General features: G+C 37.4%; 1 protein-coding gene across 1 annotated transcript in view; it reads left to right on the plus strand.

Moving 5' to 3' along the window:
• The first annotated feature begins 2515 nt into the window (after window positions 1-2515).
• vangl2 (VANGL planar cell polarity protein 2) overlaps window positions 2516-24353 on the plus strand; it is a 101590-nt gene continuing 79752 nt past the window's right edge. Inside the window, exon 1 of the mRNA XM_028821129.2 lies at window positions 2516-3193. The gene's annotated coding sequence lies outside the window, so the exon portion shown is untranslated. The remainder of the gene's footprint in view (window positions 3194-24353) is intronic.

Below are 24353 nucleotides of genomic sequence, written 5' to 3' on the forward strand. Positions count from 1 at the left end.
GTCATCAGACTGGACAGCCAGCCCAGAGTGGACTGTAGAATGCCCAGTAGGGGGTGAACAGCTAGTTGGATGGGGAATCCAGGACAGTGACAGTGCTTGACTTTGAGTTTTGATTTTCTTTCTTACATGGAGACTCCAGGGGTTTATTTTCTCCAGGGATGCTGTTGACTGTACTTTTTTTTTCTTGTCCTTTTTTGTCAGCTGGCCATAGTTCAACAATTAATTCATGGACAGATATTATTGGTTTACATTTATGTTAAACAGTTTCAAACTACTTTGCTGTCCTGTATGTTTAAACAAACATTTCCTTATATGTTGTGCTAGACCAGCATTTCTCAACCTTTAAGTATTTGCGACCTGAGTTTTCATAACAGTTTTAATTGCGCCCCCCTAACGAAAATTTATTCCTATATTTTTTGCTGCCGATACACCTCTACAAGTTTAAAATTTCCCTAGCGAAATTACGCCACATATGGCAACATTCGCGCCCCCTTTTTTGTTACTTCGGGGGGTGCGCCCCACAGTTTGAGAACCGCTGTGCTAGACAACATGGGTTGGTTGGGTCCAAATGAGATGTGTCCCTCCATGGATGTCCAGGTCTTATGGGGTTCCTCACTGGGCATCTTCTTAGAGCTGTGAGTGAGAAAAGAGACAATACTGTTAGCAATAGCACACCCTTTTTCTCCTGCATGGTATCGCATATCTTTGATGAGCCTGGTTGGTGCTTTGACACACATGCATGACTAATATATACAGGTGGAACTCCATTGTAACAAAATTCATGTGACCATAAAAATATTTTGTCATAATGGAAATTCCATTATAATGAATATGGGAGAAACACGTATACTGTTGTGACTGGGGTGATTCGCCATCTCTAATGGCAGTGGTGCAAGGACAACTCCATAGTTGTTCTGCTGTATCTGGTAAACAGTAAATAAAAGGCAAAGTAATTGGTTGTCTTCTGCAGGATCAGGCTTACTGCGTAATGTGATGTTTAGAACATTTAACAGTGGGCTTTGACCTGCTCTTCCTCGCACTCTCCTGCTCTGCCACAGTAGTTCTGAGTCTCTGGTGTTCTTCTAATCTGAATATGGGAACTAAAGCAGGACAATTCCCCCTATGTTGTGGCTCTTATCTTGTGTGCTTGAGTGCTGAAGTAACAGCTGCTATTTTGAATGAAGTCTTGAGACTGTACCTGCCTTCTCTATACAGTAATAAATTACATGTATTTTCCTTAGAAACCTGAACTTACCTTTGTGTCTCTTATGCAGCACTGTGACCCAAGCTTGGCAATACCTGTACAAAAAAAACGCTTCTTAAACTGCAAAAAAAAAAAAAGATTTGAAAATTAAATGTTAGATTTGACTTTTTTGTAGAAATACAGGTATGAATACAGAATGAAAATGAGATGTTAGATGTAACTTTTTTTTTTTACAGAAATACAAACACACTTCTTTTTTTTCCACTCAGCTCCCAACACCAGATCTTTAACTTTGTCTTTTTTTTTTGATCCTTCAAAAATTTTTTACAGCATTGAAAGCACAATTCTGAACGCTTTCCTCATTCATTTTTCCTCATTCCGATATAATGTTTTTCCACGTTTTTTTTCTTTCAGCGTAAACTGGCACCATTTATCACTTTTTTCTTCATCGCAAAGAAAATTTTGAGAAGCGCCATGAAACACTTTGACAGTACAGTAGCCGCACACTACTCAGTACCTGTGCCCATCATACAATATCTGAAAATAAAGAAAGGTGAAATTCTCAGAAAGGTTGATCTCTCAGGTCACCAAAACATATTGACGATGTTCTTAGAAAAAAACAGAAAATCAACAGTTTTGGAAATGTCTGTTGTGTCAGCTTCTCATTAAAAACTGATTGGAGTGAAATTGGTTGGAGTTTGAAGCTTCAATTGATCTGGCCATATGTCAACTCGTTTCATGTCTCATTTCTAGTATGCTGTTATTTAATGAAGAAAAGAATCAATTCAGAAGACTGAATCCTAACAACATGACTATTAAAATGAAGGGAAAAGAAGTTAATTAGCAGTGAAACCTGGTCACTGATTAGGAAAAGGGTTAGAATGAAAACCTGCAGCTACAGCGGCCCTCCAGGACTGGCGTTTGACACCCCTGGTATATATTAAAAAAGAGCAACAGTCACACCACACCACACGGAGACACCACTTTTAACATCACCTAATTATGAAAAGTTACCCTCATCATGACCGTTTGCTTCCAATGTTTTGTGTGTTCTGAATTGATACTTCTTTTAGTTTGATCACTAAACTTACATGTGGTACCTCATTAAAAGCCTTCTGAAAATCAAGATAAATATATGCACCATTCTTACCGTTATTTATTTAACACTCCAAAGTATATAAAATGACAAGATAGGAAATGTGATGCAGTGGTATTTTTGTTTCGACGTGCAGACATGGCCCTATGCAATTTAGCTGTCTCGGATGTTAAGGGAATTGTATAGTAGTAAGGTGCGCCATTTGTGTGTCAGGCCACAAGACAGTGCTGTTACGCGTTTGTGAACAACGTTCTTTTCCCAGCCGTAACTCATGTAAACAGAGAAGAGACAGAAAACGCAACTGGAAGAGAAAGCTGGGGGGTGGTGGTGGGAGCGAACGTGTGAATTCAATAGCGAAAGAAATGGGGAGGTGGGATTCAGGGTGGAAGAGCCGGCTTCGCTTTTGAATGAGAGAGAGAGAGAGAGAGACGGGGGACGAGCGAGAGCGAGCAAGGAAAGATCCTGGAAGAAGAATCACTGTTGTTTAAAAGAGAGAGAGAGAGAAAGAGAAGAAAGGGGGAAAAAGAGCAGGCAAGGAAAAGCTGAAGGAAACAAAGGAGGAACTGCATTTCCTGTAAAGTATGCGCCTATGATCCTTTCCACCGGAGATTGTCTAATCTGCAATAAAAAATTAACATAACGAGGTATCGGATTTGGACGTGGAGATCGGAGGAATTCGGCTGACTTAATAAAGCAACCTTCTCTGGATGTACAATTAATTGCTAAGGAACTTCAACGTGTGAATGAATTCGCGTTTCTCGGGCATCTTTTAACTCAATGAAAAGGAAACAGCCAGGTCGACGGTTCGATTAACAATAAAGTCAGAATTTGGGAGCTGACCCTTTCATCAGTACAATTGTATTCCCCCCATTGTCTCCGCCTAACTGTGAACGGTAAGTCTGTGTGGTGCTTATGTATTCGTGCAAACACAATTTTCTACAATTTTCCTTGTACTGTATATTTGCAAATTTTCTTTACAAATTCATTTTTCACCATTACTCAATCTAATAATTGGGAGAGTTTATATGGTGATTTCGCATGTATGGGAGCATAATTCGCTTTGAATGTTAAATTAGATATTCGAAACGGTCTCGGCGGCTAACCCCTGCTTTAATAATTCGTGTTCTGAAGAATTGGGAAACGCCGGCATGGGTCCGTTTTCTTCTGCTTCATTACTCCAATGTCTCTTTCCCAAATGCGATTCACAGCAAAGTGGTGCGCGTGGTTTGTATTATGATTGAGGTACACAACTGCCCATCTAATTAATGACATCGGGCAGAAGAAAAATCTGTTGGAACACTGCCGCTTTTCATTTTAAAATGCTGAGAACATCCGCCCAGGAATGTTTACTGCAAATGGAAGAGTCTATTGCAGAGTAGGCAATTTCACCCGGTAATTTTAGTATTATTTAAGCACGTTGAAGTCAGTGGTAAAGTTTTCTGCAGCTGTCCTCAGATCAGGCAGTGCATGTTTAACAACCATTTATATATTTCTATTAAGTTATCATGAGCGGTGACTTTTTGTTTCCATTTCGGTATCCAAGATAAACAAAAGGCCTTCCAGCCTGGGATTCGCCTGCTTGAAGCAGTGCAGCCTAGTGGTGGGATCATTCCGCCAGGATTTGCACTCGAAAGCCAGGAGTGCGGCTTGGCCTTTTTAGAGAGGAACATTGATGAACTGAAACGCTCACAGCTGTTGGAGTTTGCGGAGATGTTAGATTTTATTTCCGTCTTCTCCCTTTCTGTAGCTAGAATTTGTCAAATGCGGCACAGAATGATTCTCATTGTTAAGGTTAAGCAAAGCAATACTAGTGCTTAACTGTTAAAGCTTATTCTAGTTTAATGGCAGTGAATGTTATTCAAATACAGTAGCCATTTCTTTAATTGTGCACTACTACAAATATAATAATGAAGCCAATACAGATTTGTTTTCATGCACTTTCCTACTATGTCCAATAGAATTTATATATAGTAATAGGCAATATTTTAAATCCATGCTTTACTATTGGATCATCTGTTTGTGCTATTTATATTTATAACAGAATAATGTTATGTGTTGGTAAAGAAAGGTGATTTGATGTTTTTTAGAGAGAAAAGGAAGAATTAACAGCCACCACACAATTGACACTTCTGGACTAGCAAATTTTATTTCATGCAATTATGAGAGCCAATGTGTGGTTTGCACACCCTTGGGCGTATGGTTGGCTTTCAGAAAAGACTTCACATCTTTCATGGTCACCTTGCAGTTTTATTTTAACATAACGTGACATTCTCAAACTGGCAAATTTGAGTTGCAGTTGGAATGGTCACTGTACTGACCTTCTCTGTCCTTTGCAGAATTTCATGCTTTAGTAATTGCTGTTAAAAATGCATAGCCAACCTATAATCTGTTCTCAAGTTGGAAATAAAATATTATGGAAAGAATGGGAAAGGTTCTATATAAATAAAAAACATTATTATTAATAAAAATTACCTGGAAAGACTATTTTTATTTTTCTTACCTTTAGGTACGAATTTCAGTCCACCCTGTTGTTACAATAAAAAGCTTGAAAGTAAGATTATAGAGTGCATTTAAAAAAAAAAAAAAGGCTTGAGTTCTAGGCTTTGTCAATCTTATTTTAAAAGCAACATTTCTTTGGTTCAAAGCTACATCATTATGTAAATTAGTTGGTTCTTGACTTTACAATACAAATTATTTTTTGTATAGCGCTCATCACTGAGCGCAGGCACAGAGGAGTTGTTAACAATCCTCAGGTTAAAATAAAAGTATAGCTTATACTCATTACAAAATAAAAAACTGGTAAACAGATGCAGATTTCTTAAAACACACAAAAACAATGCACAAACTGATTAAACATAAATGGAGGCAGAGTGGTGCATTGGTAAAGACTTTGGACTTCCAACTCTGAGATTGTGGGTTCAAATCCTGCTACTAACTCTCTGTACAGTATCCCTGAGCAAGTCGCCACTTCTGCCTGTGCATCATATGGGGGGAAAAAAAATAAATGTAACCCATTGTATCGTTCAAATGTTGTAAGTCACCTTGGATAAGGTCTTATCGATGTAATAAGTAGTAATTTATGCATGTTTGATTTAGAAAGCAGATTTATTTATTTTTTAAATTGTTTTACATTTACGTATTTGGCTAATGCCATTATCCAAGGTGATTTACAGCATTTGAGATACATTTGGTTGTATTTCTTTTGCAATTGGAGGACTGGCAGGTGAAATGACTCCCTCATGGTCACATAGAGCTAGTAGACAGGAATTTGCACCTGCAGCTTTGGGGTTTGAAGTCCAAACCACTATGCCACACTGCCTCTTTATAATACATCTAAAGACTGCTTAATATTTGGCGGACACCTTTTACCAAGGCAGCTTACAACATTTCAGATACGATTGGTTACATTTATTCTGGTTTTCCAACTGGAACACTGGCAGGTGAAGTGGCTTGCTTATAGTCGCACAGGGTCAGTGGCAGGATTTGAACCCACAACCTCTGGGTTTAAAGCCCAAGACTTTAACAACTATACCATAATGTGAAGTTAGTGGAGAGCCACCTCAGCATGCATCTCCAAAAGTTAAAAAAGGTCACATTGAAAAACATAGAAAAGAAGCTTACTGAGACATTTTTTGGTGTATAAACTTTACGCACTGAAGCCTTTATAGTCAAAACCATGTATCACTGTTCTTATTTCTGTTTTCTGTGTTTGTGCATAACTTATAACTTTTTCTTGTCTTAAAAATTACTTTTGAACAGTTTCAAAAATGCACTTTAGAAACTGAAGACCTTGAAGAACAGTACTAGAACTGAACCAAGGTCAATGAACCTGTGAAACCAATATGATTCTAGTTTGGTTAACTTTACTACACCTGCCTGTTAACACTTCAAAGGTTGTGGATCTGCCAGAAGAGACATGTTGTAAATGTAAATGCAGTAACTAATTACAAAAAAAACCCACATCCCCCAGCAATTTTTATTAAAATTGTATGGCAGGATAGTTAAAATCAGAAGCAGTGCCAAACACATTGTGTATGTTAACTGAAGTGTTAAATCGTCAATACAGTGATTATATCATTTTGACTACACTAGTACTCTGCACCTCTGCTATCATGGTGGACAGCTACAGCTGCATTGACCCTATTGATTGTCAAGCAGCAGTGGTTTGTTAGTTCTGATCTAGCCTTGGGTCTAATTGTAGTGAGAAGATTGTTGTTATTTTGCTAGCCTGGAATTTGACATCTGTTAAGTAAGGATTAATGATGAGAATATTCACTATTACATTAGAACAATTAGCATGTTTTTTTTGGCCCCACATTAAAACCTGAAAAGGCTGTCATCACCCCAATTTATTTAAGACAGAGACTGGAAAAGAAAGATAAGAAGGTGTATCTGTGAGCATCAGAAATTAAGGACTGTGTGTAATTTGTTTGACAAATCTCAAGTTATTTTGAATATCCTATAATAACTTGTCTCCTAAATTTATAAGTGCAAACAATAACTCTAAGGTGTTAAATTAAGGAATGTGTTGTATAGTTTAGCAATGGTTAGGAAATATTTTAAAATAATAAATGTATAATATTTTTAAAATTAAAAATTACGAGGACAATATCACGTTTGTCTGATATTTGCACTTCTGTCTGTGAATGCTTGATCTAATGACAAGGAGAACAAGCATAGGCCATGGTAACACTGCATGTTTTCTAAATTGTTTGATTTATGTTGTGAAATCAACTTTTTGGAGAACTCTCCTCATACTTGTTGTTCATAGGTGTTGTGGAGCATTTACATTCCAACATTTTACATCCATTTTTACAGTAGAAATGGGCAGATGATCAGAGGTATAATTTCAGAAACAACTTCTCGTGAACTTCTAAAATATAAATCAGCACTTTATAATTGGAAATAAATTTACATACAGTAGAATCCCGGGTCACGACCGTAATTCGTCCCAAAACTCTGGTCGCAACCCGATTTGGTCGTGACCTGAAGCAGTTTCCCCCCCATAGGATTATATGTAAATACAATTAATCTGTTCCGGACCGTACGAGCTGAATGTAAATATATTGTTTTGAAAGATTTTTAAGCACAAAAATAGTTAATTATACCATAGCATGCACAGTGTAATAATAAAATAAATGTAAAAACATTGAATAACACTGAGAAAACCTTGAACAGAGAAAACTAACATTGCAAGAGTTCACGCTAATAGCCTTACGACCCGATGGCTGTAAACACTTTTTTTTAATGAGTTTTAAGCACAGGGAAGAGAAGAAACATTTGAATAAATCCGAACTGTATTTAAAAACCAACTATAAACAATCAAGAAAGTAACATTGCAGGAGTTCACACTAATAGCCTTATGACCCGATCGCTGTAAACAATTTTTTTAAGTTTTAAGCACAGGGGAAAAAATGAACATTTGAAAAATCCGTAATTTATACAAAAACTAACCATAAACAACCAAGAAAACTAACCTTGCATGATTCGAGTTCTGGCATGAAGGAAGTGAGGAGGTACTGGGTGGAGAGGAGATTACAGTTTTTGGTAAAGTCCCTCTGCGCGATGCACGTCTGACCGAGAACAATGTACTGTACAGGTATAGGGAGAGACTGAACATGTGTGTAAATCACCGGCGCGTACGAACCGGAAGGGAAACGAAATAGAGCACAAAGAGTTCACAGCAAATGCACAGGGAGAGACTGAACACGTGCGGAAATCATCGGCGCGTACAAACCGGAAGGGAAACTGTCTTGTTCGTCACCCGAGTGTGCGGTCGTGAACAGATTCAAAAGTTTGTCTAACTTTTAGTCGTAACCCGATTTGTACTTGTTCAGAGACGTTCGTGACTGGAGGTTCCACTGTATCCAGCTTTTTTTCTATCTCTACTTACGAAGTCTGCACTGCCACCTTCATACTGTGAGTGTTTTGCATCCTTGATTAGTAAATTAAACAAAGCAGGCTTACTGTAGCTTAAAAAGAAAAATAAAGCAAAACTCAAACCAACTGCAAGCATTTTTGACTTCAGCTTAAATTCCATTTCAGTCCAAAAAATGTGCCTTCACTTAATAAGAACACTTCCCTTGACACTAATTACAAATTAGAGATATCCTTTTATTAAGGCGGATGTTAACAACAGTATAAGTGTCTGTGTATCTGTGTGTCCATCTGGTTGCTGTGTTCCTGTCATTCCAACAGATGATGCATCAAAAACATTTATAGTAATAGCATGCATTTCAGTTGTCTTTCATACATATGACACATTACAAATATTAACACTGCTTTTATGAATCCTTTACCAAATGGCATATAACAGAGACATAAGTAGTGCATTTGTCATTTCCAACAGATGGCACATCACAAACATTTGTGTTGATAAAATGCAGTGCATTTGTCATTTCAACAGATGGCACATCACAAACATTTGTGGTAGTAAAATGCATTTCATTTGTCTTTCCGACAGATGGTGCTTCACAAATACTGCTTTTATGAATCCCATACCAAATAGCATGTACCAGAAACATGCATTGCATTTATCCAAAACATGGCATTTATTGTTACATGCATTACAAAATAAGTTACTATTGAAAGCGCACTGCTTCAGTGTTAGCGCAGAGGTCTACTTTTGATTATTTAGATTTCAGCCCGTCTTAGATGGGTAGCTGTTAGTATAGCATAAAGCAAATGCAGTATTGAAACACTAACAGAGATATACTGCTCATTCTGGATGGGGATTGAATGCTAAGTTATTTTCTTTGTATTAATTTTGAAGCATACTGTTGTATGTTAATCATATTTATTTGATTAAGCTGTATTCGCTTGTAATGTTTTTTTTTCTAAATAAAGGGCAAAAAAACATGACGTTACTTCACTGTCACTCTTTAAACATATGAACAGTGCATGTGTCAAGTATTTTTCTATATATATTACTTGCCCCAACCAAGGCCATTTATATACATATAATGTACCAACACGGTTTGTTTATTTGTAAACATGTGAAAGTTTTTCTCATCCCACTCTCCACTGTTCTAGGTACTGTGGTTGCAGCCTGATGTACTTCATGACAAAGGCTAATTACAACTATTATAGTACAGTACTAATAGTCTGACTGTGGATCCATGATTAGTGCTGACACCACTCTGAGCCACACCAAGTTCCTTAATTAGACTCTAAGAAGAAAAAGAACATTTGAAAGATTTATACAACGTAATGGCCTAAATTATTATAAAGCAATATGAATATTCCCGACAGCAGCTCTAACAAGCATATGCTCCAGTAATGAATCTTTATTCTTGAATACTGAATACTAAGGCAGAAGAGACGTCACTAATGTAGCTAGATCATTACAGAGTTAATAAGGTCTGTTAGGCATGGGAGCCTAAATCATTTATGGTTTTATATGTATAAAGGAGCATTTTAAAATCTACTCTTAAGTTAAATGGAAGTCGGTGTAGTAATTTAAACATTAGAGTTATATGGTTGTACTTCTTAATTCTAGTTTTCAACATGTCTCTCAACATGCCAACAGTGTTATAATCCATATTCATAATTATTTTATACCTGCTTTACTGAACTCTATCCTCAACAAATAACATCCTTAAATCTATTTTAAGTTACTGAATCCATTTATGATAATACTCTTTGGTTTAGAAGTAATTTTCTACTTGTTATCTTTTCTGTATTTTTCCAATGACATTTTGGTTTTCCTGTGCACTGCTATTTTGGCCAGCAATTACTGCTATGCAGTATTCCTCACAGATGCGCAATGCTATTGTCATCACTGCGATGGGACAAAAGGTTGGCACTGTGCACTTTCTGGTCTTCCAAGTTTGCTGATAAATCAAAATATATATCTGCATATTTGATTTTAGGAATTATGTCTAGTGTCCAGACCCCCTTTTCTGGCTTCTCGGTTTTGATTTTTGGTTTAGTATTTAGGACTGACAAAATATAGGACAGTCCTTTCCTTTCCTTCCTTGGTTTGATTTTTGACATTTCTTCTCCTAGTCACCTCCATTACTGAAAGTTTTCCTTTCCTCAAAATAACCACAAGAGACAGCAGATAGGAGCTAACCCTGTACCGGGTGCAAGTCCATCAAAGGGCACATACTCAATAGCACTCATACCACTCCAGTTTAATGTGGCCAGTTAATCTAACAAAGGTATCTTTGAAAAAGGCTAATATACTGTAAAATGTAATTAATCTTCAACGACCATTTTGCTGTTTAATAATTGGAGCTAATTTTGATGTTGCAAAGCTGTCTAAATTTCCAAGCTGTGATAGAAATACATAAACGGTTAAAGACCATGCAAGAAGCTATATGATTAACACAATGACAGAGCATAAATGATATGCTATTATTTTTTGAAGAACTAATGTATCGGTACTCGGGTGTTGTCTTTCATTTGATACACTGATTTGCAATATAAATAAGTTACAAAGAAAGTGCACAACAAAAATAATAATGCTTCACAGCTCATAGACATATTATGTTTCTGTATCACTGTGATATTTGCAAACCCTAATTCAAACAAATATGTATTGATTGGCATATCTATATATATATATATATATATATATATAATTCACTAAGCCGACAGAACAAGCAAGACAGCCATGGGATACGCACGGCATAGCCACGCCCGCCAACTCACAGAGACCCGCCCACCAACGCTAAGACCATGGGATATGATGACAACTCACAGAGCCATGCCTGCCGACAACACAGAGCCCTGCCCACCAACAATTCACTAAGCACCCGACCATGGCACACGCCCGACAACAGTTTGAGCGAGAGCGAAAGCAGTTGCCAAGAATGTTTTCATTAATCAAGAACGAAAGTCGGAGGTTCGAAGACGGTCACATACTGTCATAGTTCCGACCATAAACGATGCCGACAGGTGATCCGGCAGCGTCATTCCCATGACCCGCCGGGCAGCCAACCGGGTAACCAAAGTCTTTGAGTTCCGGGGTGGGGAGTGTGGTTGCAAAGCTGAAACTTAAAGAAATTGACAGAAGGGCACCACAAGGTGTGGAGCCTTTCGCTTAATTTGACTCAACACGGGAAACCTCACCCGGCCCGGACACGGAGAGGATTGACAGATTGATAGCTCTTTCTCAATTCTGTGGGTGGTGGTGCATGGCCATTCTTAGTTGGTGGAGCGATTTGTCTGGTTAATTCAGAAAACGAACGAGACTCCCGCTTGCTAAATAGTTACGCGACCAAAGAGCGGTGAGCGTCCAACTTCTTAGGGACAAGTGGCTTTCAGCCACGTGAGATTGAGCATTAACAGGTCTGTGATGCCCTTGGATGTCCGGTACTGCACGTGCGCTACACTGAATGGATCAACATGTGTCTACCCAGCGCCGAAAGACGTAGGTAAGTCGTTGAACCGCATTCGTGCTGGAGACCGGGGCTTGCAGTTGTTCCCCAAGAACGAGGAATTCCCAGTAAGTGCGGGACTAATGTTAAACCCATAAACACTTATTGAACTTTGGAGTTATGGCAGGAAAAATCAAAGTTGGTTAGATACAGTAAACCAAGATCTGAAGTCACTCCACCTCACAACAAAAGTTTCAGCAGACAGTAGCATTTAGAGAAGCAGAACCCATGAGGCTGATGGCTCACCAGTGAGGGACTTGACAGCCAGAAGGAGGGAGAAAAGAACTGAATAGACTGTTCCTTTTAAAACTTTATCTTATGTTATTTAGAGCTTATATAACTTGGCAAAGCTGTTTGATTTACAAAACAATAGAATGCTGAATAAAGTTTCATGTCTTCCTGAATATATTTAATCACTTCAGATATTAATGCAGAATATTTGCATAGAATTCTCTTGTACTTCAGACAAATTGACACATGCTTTTGAAGTTAATGGCATTTCTAATGTGTTTGTTATGATTTGCAGAGCTGTGGGTTAGAGTTGTAGTATCCAAAATTAAATTCCTTATGAGATCAGCAACCCTTTGGGTTAAGGTTAGTGGTTAGCTGTTTTTTTTTTTTGTATATCTTGATTGAGTGTGTGTTTTTAGTTTTTCTTTGAATGCGGCATTGAATGTTGCACTATTAGGATGGCATGTTTGCACAGTGGTAGCGCTGGGTGTTCCCTCCTTGGAGTTTGCATGTTCTCCAAGTATTCTAGTGGGTTTCCTCTGAGTGACCCAGTTTCCTCTCACAGTGCAAAGAGAGGTGAATTAAGTTAAGCGAGCTGGTGTTGCTAAATTGACTGGTGTTTGTGTGTTTTCTCCCTGTGGAGGACTAGCACCCTTTCTAGGTGTTATTTCTACCTTGTGCCCTGTGATTGCTGGGATAGAATTCAACTGACTTGTGACCCTGCACTGGATAAGCGGACTAGGAAGATGGATGGATGTTCTCCTATTACAGATACATTTTACTTTGCTGTCCAAATGTATGGAATATTCATTAAAAAAGTATTTCCAAATGTTTTTGCTTATTGCATGCAGAATAATGCAATTTTTCCTTCAAAGATATGTATTTTGGTAAAATTCTCCAATATTGTATCTGTTTTTCTGACTCTTTTATGCTAATTGTGTTTTTATTTAGGTGTCTTAAATTTTAAAAATTAAAAAATTTATATTTAGAGTATTTAAATGAGAGAGGCATGGTTTGAGTCTTTATTTTTCCAAAAGATTTTATTAGTGCCTTTAGCTTCTAATAAGCCATTTCTTTTATTCCCTGATTTGGAACATGATAGTCCATGAGTAAATAATGGCCTGCACTGGGTATTAACCAAAGGGTTCCATTTCTAGACAATAAAATTATGAGGCTCATAAAGAACAACTCAGCTACAATGTTATTTTTTTACTTTCTCTATGCTTCTCATTGATTTCATGAAAAAATCAGCTTTGAGGTTTCAAAGAAAAAAACAATTTTTATATCCATAGAATTTGTTTTGAAGATGCATGCAAATGTATATCCACATTATGTGTGTCTATGAAGTAGGTTTATGAATACTGTAAGTCAAGAACTAATAGACTAATTCTTATAAAATTCTGTGAACAACTTTCACTTGTTAGTCTTAACAGTGGATTATGTTTTTGGTGAATTCCTACTTTTCAGCTTTGAGATGTTAAAGTTCAAAATTTTTAAAACTGATCCCAGCAGCAGCCAAGTGACTGCTAAAAAGTTCACCGTTCACAGTTCTGAGCTTAATCCAAAGCTTGTGCTTTGAGCTTTTAACTTGAAAAACTGACAAATGCTATAGTGGTGGCATCTTGCATTTATTTTGGTAAACTCCTATCCTATACTGTGTTAATGTTGTAAATTTTGAGAAGTTCACATGTTGGCTACATCCGATTTTTTTTTTTTTTTCTTGATAGGAAAGTTGCTAAGGTGTGACATGTTTAGTTAGGAATATTCAGACTGAACTGTACCTAGAAAACATCTCTGTTCATCTGCTCTGGGTGGCAAAACTGACTTGTTTATTACTGCTGGTTTAATGATTCCTTTGTTGTTAGTCCACTAAACCCAGGATACTCCCATCTTAACCATTTAAGTTCATAAAGCCCAATATGACCTTGAAATGTTTGTTTAGTAACACACATAAATCTGTCATCTCACATAAAGCAGTAGGGACAATAAAAGTGAAGAAGGACAATAATAGTAGAGTGCAGAGTTAATTGTATTTACTTAATGATTATTTTTTGTGATGTGCATGAGTCACAAAGAAGTTGCAAAGACCTACTGCGGGTTATAAAATACTTGCTTGACAGAAAGCAAAATCAGGCTGAATTTTCACACTTCATTTTCACATCTCGTGCTCCCCACCCCAAACTTCTCTGCTGCTTTAAAGTTAGCAGATTGGGCTGCCTCCTTCACTGGGGGCAAATACCATCTATGAGCAATCTATGATACTGTGCGGGGCAGTATCTGATGGCAGGTGTGTGTCATTTTCTTTCCTTAGTTTAAGTGACATGTGGTGGGTGCGGCAACATGCTGTATCAGCACATTCTCCTAACCTACCTACCTAAGTGTAGAGTTACTACCCTGTTTTAAAATGTCTTCCTTTACTAGTAAGTTCTGTAAAACTTTGCAAAGAAAGCAAAGTTCTGCTAAACAGTCAAGCCCTACAGTCATTTTCATTGCCTGTGTCCCTGGTTCAGTCATATGTGTGCTGTAAGTGAAGACTCTCTGGTATTTTTTTTCCCCCAAATTTTTCCAGCTTTGTTAACACATATACCATCTTAATAAAATTCTTTGCAATTTTGCGAGGCCTGTCCATAAAATTTCCATATCAGCTTTTTTGGTATTTTTGATCGCATATGACTCAGCCCTTCTGCCTGTGTGAAAGGATACTTCATTTGTAACCTTACTGTAAGCCAATGTGACATTACATGCTATAAAACAAGGAGTAGACACTGAATAAGGTTTGAGGCATATCTGTGACTTCGTATAATGAAAATAAAAAGAAATTGATCTTTTTACACAGATAAAGTAGACGTCTGTTCAGATGGGAGTCCGATAGTGAGCTGACTCAAAGATAGCCAAGCGACTGGTTATATAGTTTTCAGACAGGAAGGGACGGGTCCAAGAGGGTGATGCCAGAGGTGGAAAAGCCATCAAGTTTCCATTCTTCAGAGTGAGGAAGAGAGAAGACATTAAAACATGGCACTAATCCCTGGTTTGGCGAGTTAACTACCATCACCAGAGCCCTTACCCAAGCACATGCACGTGACAGTACCTTTTAGCTGTGGAGTATGTCAGACTTGTAGACTGGTTTTTGCTGATGTTGTTGCTGGACCATATCAGTTTATACTACTGAAAATTGCTAGACAAATCACATTTAGCAACTGGCTGCTAACCTATCAGCACAGTCGCGCTCACCCCTTTTTGTCACAGTCAATTGTCTGCTGAATGACAGAACTGGTGCTATATGAAGGATTAACAGGTACAGCAAATTCAGCCGTAATCTCTGTCCTTTTCCTTTTTCATTCTGTCATGGTACGTAAAACATGAGACATCAGACAGACAAGCCTCTCTTCTGTTTGTCATGTCCAAAACACCTATGTTCCTTATTTCTTGTTGATGCGTTATATGAAATATATTTCCTGATGAATATTCTCAGGCTGTTGACTGTCATGCACACAGAGCTAGCCCCTACACTAATTATGTTGAAGTAAGTAGAATTTTGCAGTGGTTGGTTGCACTTCTGGACTGGCTTCAGGGAGCATACCGCCAATTGTTTCTGATACGCTAAGATTTTGTGAAAAGACCATAGCTAAAAACTGATGCAAAAGTTGTGCAATGTGACATTACCTTTAGTAAGTAAAGGTTTTCCCTTCATACGCATGTGCTTCTACATACAAACCCACATATGTTCTTTGCAATTTTTGTTAAACACTTTAATACAGAGTTGAACTGGTAGCACACTTAACTGACTGCCTGGGTAGAAGAAAAGTTTATTACATTGTAGGCTTTGTGGTGTGATAAACCAGCAAAGGGTAGAAAAAAACAAAAAACAATCATTTATTTGTCCTGTGAAGGTTATTGTTTTCTGACAAATAGTTGATGTATTTTCTATTTACTTGTTCTGATCTATGTTACGCAATGTATCATTCAATCAAACGTACAATATTTGCAGAGTTAACGTTATTTTGCACTGTTATACAAGTGTGTAGCACAAACCTGTTTGTTTTGATCACACTAATCTTGGAAACATTAATAAGATGGAAGGAAGCAGGGCTAATGGAATAAAGAAAGTATGTCAGGAAAACATCCCTTCCTAGTACTGTATAAGAAATAGGAAGCAGCACAGAGGTGCAATAGTTTGCACTGTGGTTTCATAGCTGCAGTGATGTAGGTTTGATTCCTGGCCATATGTAGGTCTGTTTGGAGTGTTGGCACATTTTTTTTTTCCTTTATCTGAGAGTGTTATCTGTACTTAATGTGGTTTCCTCCCATACATGTGCAAATTGGTTTCCTTGGCCACTGTATATTTTCTTGATGTGAGTGAGTGAGAAAGCGTGACTCAGCCCACTGATTTATCATCTAGGATTGGTCCTGTTCCTGATAATGTCAGATGGGGCTGCAGGTCTTTGTGACACACTGACCCTATAAAATACTGAGAGGGTTTAGCAAGTGAATGGTGTAATTGATGCATATTTCTAAACAAATAAGTCAGTTTTGTGTTGTAGCAAATTAATTTGTCAAGGAGATTATATCATTGACCACTGTATGTGTTGTAATCATTGCTCCATGGATCACTGGATCTAACATTAAGAGGTTTCCTTTTTTACATGCTCCTATTCATTTTTTCTTGAGCCATTTGAATCAACTTAATTTTCTTATGTTGTCTAATCATCATCTTCTTCCTTGTCTTCACTTCTTGCACACCCCCAAATACTACTGGTTTTGTTAATCTTTTATGCTGCATTCTGTTTATACTGTATATCCAAACATTAAAAAATGAGTGTTTTAATCTACCACTGTTGTAATTCATTTCTAGTGTTCTCCTATCTATTTGTTGCTTCAAACGTATCCTCATTATTTCAAATTTGGTTAGCCTCTCAGTGTTTACTTTTTAATGTATGTATTATGCTTCCATTAAATTTAAGACTAAAGTTTATGTTTCTGTTGTTTTCTTAAAGAAGTAGAACAATTCCAGTATCTCATGATTGTCAATACTACTAATAAACAGGATCATAGGAATTTTGGCAAATTTGTTAAAAAAAAAAACAAAAAAAACTGAAATATCATGTTGACACAAGTATTCAGACCCTTTGCTGTGATACTTGATATTTGGTTACGGTACATCCCGTTCTATTGATCCTAATTGAGATGTTAATACACCTTGTTTGGAGTCCACCTGTAGTCATTCCAATTAATTGGATATGTTTAGGATGGGCACACAGCTGTCTGTAGATAGTCCTACAGTTGATAATGTGTACCAGAGGACAAAAACCAAATCATGAGTTCAAAATAAACTGCCTGCAAAGATTAGAGACAGGATTGTGTCGAGCCACAGAACTGGGGGATGGTTGCAACGATTCTTCCATCACTGAAGAGCCAAGTGGCCTAATTAAAGTGCAGCAAACACGATTCCTCATAGAGCTTGCTGCCCAGCCAAACTGAGCAATCAGAGGAGAAGAGCCTTGGTAAGAGAGGTGACAAAGAACCCAATATACACCCTGGCTGAGCTCCAGAGAACCTGTTTGGAGATAGGAGAAACTTCCAGAAGTACAGCCATCATTGCAACATTCTACTATTCTCAGCTTTATGGTAGAGTGGCCAGATGACACATGGAAGCTGATTGGAGTTTGCAAAAAGGCACCTAAAGGACTCCCAGACTATGAGAAACAAGATTTTACAAGATTGATAAAACAAAGATTGAACTGCTTAGCATCAGTTTCGAGTTTCACAAACCAGGCACTGCTGATCACCTTTGTAATACCATTATAAGGGTGAAGCATGGTGGTAGCTGATCAGGGACTGGGAGACTAGTGAGGATTGAGGGAAAGTTGAACAGAGCATAGTACAGAGATGAAAACCTGTTTCAGAGGGTTCTGGACCTTAGGACAATGACCCTAAGCAAAAATCAAAGACACCACAGCAGTGGTTTAAGGATTGTTCTTGAGTGGCCAAGTCAGAGTCCTGACTTGAATGTAATCTCTGGAGAGACCTGAAAATAGCTGCTCCACCAACAGTCTCCATCCAGCATGACAGAGTTTCAGAGGATCTGCAGAGAAGAATAGTAAAAAAAAAATCTTCAGATCCAAGCATGTGAAGTATGTTGCCTTATAGCCAAGAAGACTCCAGACCCTAATCACTGCCAAAGGTGCTACAAGTACTGAGCAAAGGCTCTAGTCTAAAGGATTGTGCCAATAGGATATTTCAGTTTTTCATTTTTAATAAATTTGAAAAAAAATTTTTAATTGTTAGTTCTTGTTTTTACTTTGTCATTTTGAGGTATTGAGTGTTACTAGATGAGGGAAAAACTGAATTTAAATTATTTTAGCATAAGATAACAAAATGTGAAAGAGTGAAGGGATCTGAATACTTTCTGAAGGCCCTGTATGTGTTTGGCTTAAGACATGTGCCTTCCCTACAGTTATTAAATAAATATGTGGATATGTCAAGGTCAAATATAAAGAGAAGAAATAGAGAAAATATGCACCATCCGTGGTCTGTTCTAGAATACGGCATTGTCCAAATCAGAGTATGTGGCTGAGAAGGGTTTTTAGTTAGTAAGGCCTTTAAGAGGTCTTAGGGAAATCTAAAGAACGTGCAGTCTCGTGGAAATAGAAGAAACATCTTCTGTCTTTTGGACATCATGTGAGAATATGAAATTAAAGACATTGCTAAAATACTTCTGTCAGATCATATTTACAGTTTACCCTACGGACCAAGTGCATGAAGGTTTTATGGTCTGAAAAGACCGAAGTGTGCATTTTTTTGTCTCTGTTGTGTTGCATTTTGGGTAGTAAAAAACTTGTGCTATGGGTTTGTTTCACTAAAGCAAAATGTAGAAGACAATTTAACCATGGATGGTAAAAATTCATTCTCTACATTGCAGAAACTACTTGGAGTTAAACCTTCTACAAGTCTGAAAGAGATTTAACATATGAAAGAGGGTTAATTTTTCATTTAATCACTGATTCAAAAATGTGCAGAAAACGCCACAATAGGTTCAATTAAAAGCAAAACGTTTTGGTGCTCTAGTGTGACCATTTGAAAACCTTATTCCATATCTAAATACAGTATGAGGCAGTGCCTTATATTGTAGCTCAGTTACACTCTCTATTCAACTTAAGGGGCTTATGCAATTTTATGAAAACATAAAAAGATAGTTGCCCAGTGTGCAATAATGGAATAATTATTGCCCTGTGTGGAATAATTATTGAATCTTTCTTTTATTCTTTTTTTTTCTTTTAAATAAAGGATTTTTATTTTAATAGGAAAAATGGCAGTGTGTGTTAAGATGTTAAGACTTTAATGTCCAATAGGCAAAAGAAAAATTTGAAAACACTCACAGTCTTGAAGTTGAATCCTGTAATACATCCAAAAGGAAATTCAAAACCCGTTTTTAGGTAGCAACAGAAAAAGGCAAATAAACGAGAATAAGATAGATTTATTCATGCATTACTTTTTATTTTTCACATGCTCTCAGGTTTCATTTTTGTTAATGCAATGTTTTCTTTGAAGGCCATTGTACTATTCCTTAAATAAAAATGTATACTTGGCATATATCCTATTGCATTAAATTTGATTCTTTTCTTTGTGTCAGTTTTGGCATTAAACCAAAATTCTCTTTGAGGAATCAAGAAATGCTGGTCCAGGTTTCTCATGTAGCAATACATCATACTTATTCTCCTTCAATAAACAATTATGAATACACAGTGTGTTAATGGAGGAGGTGAAAATGTATTTGTATAAAAAAACCCATTGTACAGTACATGGCAAATAGCATAGGGTTCATTACCAGAAAACAATGAAGAAAAGCCGGGGTTTTCAGATGCATTCAACTTAAGACCATTCATAGTTCTTTATAACCTAAGCTGTTTTTACTTTGCTTTCCAGTTGTTGCCTAGTCCTGTCCAACCCCACCAGATAATTAGATTTCAGTTCAAATAATCTAAAACCTCTCACTTCAGCTTATTTTACATTAAACTGTGCCACTGTTTATTTGCTAGAAATTCAGACATCTCCAGACACTGCTTTATTTTAAAGAATGTTTATGCTGTCTATTGCATTTCATTGTTAGTGTGCTGGACTGTGTTTGGAACCTGAAATCTAAACATTTCTTGGATGATGTAGCCTAACAGTAATACTGGGATGGTGGTGAGATGTAACTTTTTTTTTTTTTATAAATATCACACTATTTATGAAAATACATTTTAGCTATATTGTATTGTCTCATTATCACATGCTGGTTTTAATACTGGATTTTGTAACAGTTTATTTATGTTCTGTAAGTAGTGTATTTCTGCATAAATAGTTTTCAGGACGGAGTGTCTCCTGGGAAGCATAGAGAGCTAGTTACGTCATATCAGAGTTCATGGCAATAAAAACCACTCATCTGTGTAGTGTCCAGGTAACTTTGCTGCTGTGTATTTTTGATATAAATATGTAGACTGGGCTTATTAAGTCTGATGGGTTTCATTAGCACAATGTGTTTGCACTAGTGTTACCAAAGCATTTGCAGTATACAAGTGAAAAATTAATTCCTAAACAGTATAAAAGTTCGTGCCAATGCCTTTTCGTAGATTTTGTGTTTGAAGAGCTCTGGTGCCAGCGTGGCTCAGTGTTTTTTTTTGTTTTTTTTCTCCCCCCCTTCATGGTGGGCCTGTGGGTCAGTTCAGGAGGTGTTATTAATCTTGCTGGGGCATGTTAATACAGAGAGCCTTCTCTTTCAACTTCCTTAGCTGGATAAGCATTTTTCCTCTTGTAGTCTGGGTCTATCTGTGTGCCTAAGCCCCCAGTTCAACTGTGTCTACCATTCAGATTAGTGATGGTGTCAACTTTTGTCTGCCACCTGGGTTTGGAAGAGAGGAAGATATCTGGCCAGAGATATTAATTTATCCTACTCATTTAAATTATATTGGAGGATCATTTTGCAATACAGAAAAAATAATTCTCCATGTATTAGGGTCTGTTTCAACTAAAAATTACACAGAAAATCAGAATGCTTCACCAAGGTTTGAATTTTGTATTAAATAACAAAAGTGAAAGCATACATGATATTACATTTGCTTACACCTTTATCTTTAGAAGTATTTAACCTATCACATATCCTGTATGTGTTTCAAAACAAAGCCTAGTTTGTCACTTCTTTAGGTCTTGTTAAAACATACGTGGTCAGTATGGCATATTAACAGTTTCTGGTAGTACTGTCACATGATGGAAGGGCAGAATATACCTTTTGTCAATGATTTCATTTAGTGCTAGGCGGTATGACCAAAATTCTATATCATGGTATTTTTCAAAATTATACCGGTTTCACGGTATTTGACAGTATTTTTTTCCCATGCATGAGTGGATGTTAACCACATTTTCCACTGCAATTACTGCAGAAGGCTGGCTAAGAATAACCTATTCCACTGTCATGAGAATTGTACATTGTACAAAAAAACATTTTAATGTGCACACAAGTATTAATACAGGTTTGCATGGCCCCATAAAGTGATAGTTTTCAAGGAGGTGGCATTGATAAAGAGAAGGAATTACATTGCATGACAGTTGCAGTCAAAATATAGAGCCTTTTTATTGAACATATTTTGCAAACAACTTAAACTATAATTTTGACAACATATTTTCAACCATCCAAAGAGGCACTTAGACTTAGTAAAATATCCAGAGGTGCTTGTCAGAAGTTGTATTGCACTGAACATGTCTTAGAAAAGGAACGAATAGTAAATATTTTTTGTAAACCAACTACACTTTCTGTTAATGTTAACAGTCTGTCCACTGACACGTTAAAGTGACTTTTTAAACAACTTTACCATCATTAAACTACATAATATTTAAACTAATAAATAATAATAGAATAAATAATAGTGCAACTTCCAGTAATAATACTATTACTTCAAGACTTCAAGCCCAGGTGCATTACACAGTATTCACCAAATAAAAATAAAACAAAACAAGTGCAACTTGGTGAGATGTATTTATCAACTGAACCATCATTAAGGCAAATTGCATTAATATGAACCTTGCTTCAAGCTAAGCTATATACATAAATAATAAAACTGCAACTTGCATTTATAATGCCATTTGTGGTATAGCCCTATGGAAGCGTATTCGGGTCACAGTGAAGAAAAAAAACTATATGTCGAGAATAAAGTCGACATGTTGACTTTATTCCCAACATTTCCACTTTATTCTCATAGTTCATTTTCTCATTAAAGTAGAATGTCGTAAACTAAACTTCACCCTAAAATCAGTGTTTAATTTGCTAGATTTTCTCAAACCCTGTCATAAGTTAATGCTTTGTGTTGTGTTCCCCAGCCCAGTTTTCAATTGCTACGTGCTTCTTAAACTGACTTCCTCTGCACTAAGAGGAGGCGCAGGCAGGGATTGCCGCACAGAATACATTCACTTCATGATATTCCTGCTGTCTGAAAATTTATAATGCTAAGATAAATACTTGATGCTAGCCAATGCCCGCCGTAGCATACGGCGGTGTAAGAACAGGAACGGAAAACGGTGAGAAAGGAATTCAGAAATCAAGAAGAAATAAATACTTCTTGAAAGACGCAGTTGTGCATAGGTGTTTTGGTGGAGAAGACAGATAATGAGCCGAAAGATCTAACCCTAGAAAAAGCCACGTACAACTGACCATGGCTGAAGACAGGTATCAGGTCTGTGCTCTGGTCTTTGGGTATCCGACAGTGTATGTAGAATTTCCGGCCAAGCAGGATTACATGTGAAAGTGATAAATAAATCAGACTTTCCGAATTTACTCACTATGGCCATGGGTATCCTGATAGTTTTGTTGCATGTATCTTGGACTTCCTGGAAATGTGGACGGTAATATGATCATTTTGCCTACACGTACGTTGTTATTTTCAGCGTTTGCTTGCAGTGCGTCCAATAGTCCTTTGTATTGTTCCACGTGCAGATCTTGTTGATGTAACCTGAGATAGTTGAGATGCGTGCCCTCTGTTTCAACATACACATCTATGACGTACTGTTGGAATTGTTTGCCGCTGGAGTGCAAAATACTAAATGTATTCCTCATTGCTAATCTGTACGCATAAAATTAGCATTGAGTAAGCCTTATTCGCTTGGCGGTTCTTTTATCGGGAACATGTTGTAAATCTTTGTGCCAGCCAATGTCTCCGTAAGGGAATAAAAGTGGGTAAACTATAGGATCGCAATTCATATTGAGCGTGGAATTCTGTTTACAGGAGTTGCCTATGGGATAGATGCAAATGTCCCTTTCGGCAGGCGGTTCGCCATCTTCTCCGACGAAAATCCCTGCAACATCGGTGTGACATGTCGGGGCATTGTATCATCATAAATCCTGCTTAGGGTTTTCCTTGAAAACCATTCATACAGATACTGTTGGATTGGACTGAGCAAGTTCATGCATGTGTTTGTATGATTTAGCGAAGGGGTTGATGGTTCTGAGCATGGAATCTAGCTGGAGAAGTACATTTTCGCTGCATGCAGAGTTTGCTTTATTTTGTAAGCGTACTTCAGTAGCTTGCACTGTGTCAAAAACATAAAACTGTCCATATCCTGGAGAGGTAGAAGTGTTAGCGTATAGTGGAGAGATTTGGTGATAAATTTGCCCGTGTATTTTAAAACAGTATGGTCCGTGGCCAGGAGGTTGAGTTATCTGTGCACCCATGGAAGCAAACGCTAGAGAAGAGTTGTATTCTCGAATGTGTTCACGATAATTAGCTTCTGATGTTTGCTGTGTAAGAAGCTGCTGTAAAGACACAGGAGCCGCAGGCAGCATGGGGAAGGGTTTGGAAGAGGACGAATAGGAATCATAAAATGCCGTGACGGCTGCGTGTGGGCGGAACTGGTTTTGAAGTAGAAGCAGGACGAACCAGAAGAGAAATATATATATATATATATAAGAGATCATTTTCATGATGAAATGCATTAAAGCAGGTATTAAACATGCACGGTAGTGAGGCAGTAGTGCTGCTCCTTCGCAGTAAGGGGTCCCCAGGTGTACGTTCAGTGTAAATTTTATGGCAGGTGTGATGAGGCGTCAAAAAACTGGATGTATGAATGGGTATCGCACAGGTTTAACTTAAATATTGTGTAAATGTTGGGTTTGTGATCTGGTGGTTGGAGACACGAACACGGAAATCGATGGATGTTCTTCTGAGTAGGCTTTCTTTATTGCATGCATGCTGTCTCTATCTGATGTACCAAACCCCCAGTTCCTATCCTTTTTCTTTCTCCACATAACCAATCACCACACGATAAACGTCTTTGTGAAATTAAATCTACTTATAAACTTAGACCACGGAGCGTTCAGAACTTTAAAAAAATCTTTGTTATACATGTTTAAATATGAGTGGCACAGTGGTGCAGTGGTAGCGCTGCTGCCTCGCAGTTAGGAGACCTGGGTTCG

The sequence above is a fragment of the Erpetoichthys calabaricus genome, chromosome 16 (assembly GCF_900747795.2).
Source record: "Erpetoichthys calabaricus chromosome 16, fErpCal1.3, whole genome shotgun sequence".
Taxonomy (NCBI): domain Eukaryota; kingdom Metazoa; phylum Chordata; class Cladistia; order Polypteriformes; family Polypteridae; genus Erpetoichthys; species Erpetoichthys calabaricus.